This window comes from Apium graveolens, chromosome 2 (genome assembly GCF_009905375.1).
Source record: "Apium graveolens cultivar Ventura chromosome 2, ASM990537v1, whole genome shotgun sequence".
Classification (NCBI taxonomy): Eukaryota; Viridiplantae; Streptophyta; class Magnoliopsida; order Apiales; family Apiaceae; genus Apium; species Apium graveolens.
The window spans coordinates 313,279,868-313,281,941 of NC_133648.1; the positions used below are offsets into that span (position 1 = coordinate 313,279,868).

The window sequence follows — 2,074 nt, forward strand, 5'->3', positions numbered from 1 at the left end:
TAAACTTCTTCCACAATTGCTCCATTCTCGCAGAAAATATTCAACAAACTTGACCTTCATATTCACAAAGAGTCATTTCACCAAGTAAGTGTCTAGGTGATGCATTCTGATTCTCTTTAGATTTATTTAATAAACTTATTATTTGGAGAAAACTTAAGTAAAGGTAGTCGCCTCATTAGATCTGAATAAAATGAACTGAAAATTAGTATATTATGTTCGTAGTAATACACTTAAACTTTTACCAAGTATTCATCAACAAAATTCAAAAAAAAATTGTTAAAAACCTGAGTTAATCTGTTGCTGGGTTATAGCATTGTGATGTCATGTGCTAGTTGTACTAAACGTGCAATACCATCTACAATTAAAATAAAGTTTACATATATGGTTTTCATAAATATATGGTTAAACGACATTAATAGTTGTAAATAAACACCAAGAATCAACTTTGACAAAAAATGAAACCTGATGAATTCAGAGATTGGTTAACATCACTGCGATCAGGGCCAACAGGTTGTATTAATGTCCTTTTTGTCGGATCAATATGTTGGCATGTGTATGGATTAGACATGTCTGAGGCTAGTCTTGGCTCAATGTCATTCTGCATCATGATCAAAAGAAGACAAACATACCAATATTAGTTGGACACATAACATTCGGATCTCTGTTTTCGTTTATTACAGGCGGCTGAAAGAGAATGGTTATTTTCGTTTAAATAATTGAAATTTTGAAAATGCGGAATGATTAAAAACCTGAGGGATTGTAGACACATGTTGAAACATAAACTGGAGAATGACGGTTGTGTTTCTTTGTCCTGTCGACAACAACTATTGTAAAAGTTGGAACGATAAGAAAGAATTTATAAAACCAATTTTTGAGGTCTTGTTAGTTTCACTGCATCGATATTGAGTACTATACAAAAACTTATGTTAAACTACATCTATGATCATATGTCCAAACCTGATGAATCTTGCTTATGGCTAGGCACACTGCGTTGAGAGTATGAGATTGATTCACGGTCCTCTGTTTAGGATCGATAAGTTGTTCTGTCAATATTTTGAATATGTTTGACGGTACGGTAAATAAAAAATAAGAGTTGGTTGAATGTAATATGTACTTGGCAATCATAAAAAGAAAAACATACCAATGTCAGTTGAGCAAATTAAATCTGGATATGTGTTTTGGTGTATTATAGACTGCTCAATATAGTTCAGTTCTCTGTACTATTCCCAATGCACGACAGATTTCTCTTATTTTTCTTGAACCTAACAACAAAAGAATACGAAGTAACAACAGAAGAATACGAAGTGTAGTGCCTGGTGCAATCGTGAAAACGGATAAGATAATCTGTTGGCATACCTGATTTGTCCATCGACAAAATTTGTTAATGTTGTGTAAGCAAAAAAGCATCAGTACGCTTAACTATTAATAATCAACTAGCATGAAAACCCGTGTCAGGCACGGATCTTGTTCTAGTGCACGGATTCAGGCTATCGGTGATAACATTGTTTGGGTTGGTAATGAATTGACAATGTTTATGATTTATATAACTACGGTTTGCACTAATGCGAGCACTGTCAGGAGAATCGAAGTTGCAGTTCCATGGTTGTAGTTGCTGTGTGAATGTAGGTTAGGTGGAAGTTATGAGCAGTAAGATGAAATTAAAGACGTGGATAAATCAAGCTATAGTTGGTACTTGGTAGTTGGTAAGTCGCGTGGAGCTTGTTGGTTGATTGTGGTCTGATGCAGAATGTAGGTTGCACTTGATTTCTTTTATTGCAGAATAAATGAAGTTGCCCAAAAACGATGTGTGGCTGATTATGGTAAAAGTAGGATGTTAGCAGAACGCTCCGTATAAATGTTAAACTAAGTTAATACTATTGTATGTGTTGGTAAAGAATGGGCAAGGTTATTAGTTTGTACTCCACCTTGGCGTGGAACTCAAAGTTTTTTTTAGGGGTCGTAGGTAAGAAAAATGTGAATCTGCAAAGATATGTCACCCCAAGTGTGTCAAGGGTATAAATGTTAAGACACTTAAAGATTTCCCCCTCTAAACACCTGAATTTATTTTGTCTAA

The 2,074-nt window shown here is 34.6% G+C and overlaps 1 long non-coding RNA gene across 1 annotated transcript; it reads right to left on the minus strand.

Moving 5' to 3' along the window:
• Positions 1-282: 282 nt before the first annotated feature.
• LOC141706400 (uncharacterized) lies at positions 283-1,278 on the minus strand. The gene is made up of 5 exons (XR_012568811.1): positions 1,142-1,278; positions 958-1,020; positions 750-811; positions 463-598; positions 283-355 (listed from the first exon to the last, which is right to left on the minus strand). It is a non-coding gene; the product is annotated as an uncharacterized LOC141706400 (long non-coding RNA).
• Between the last annotated feature and the right edge of the window lie 796 nt (positions 1,279-2,074).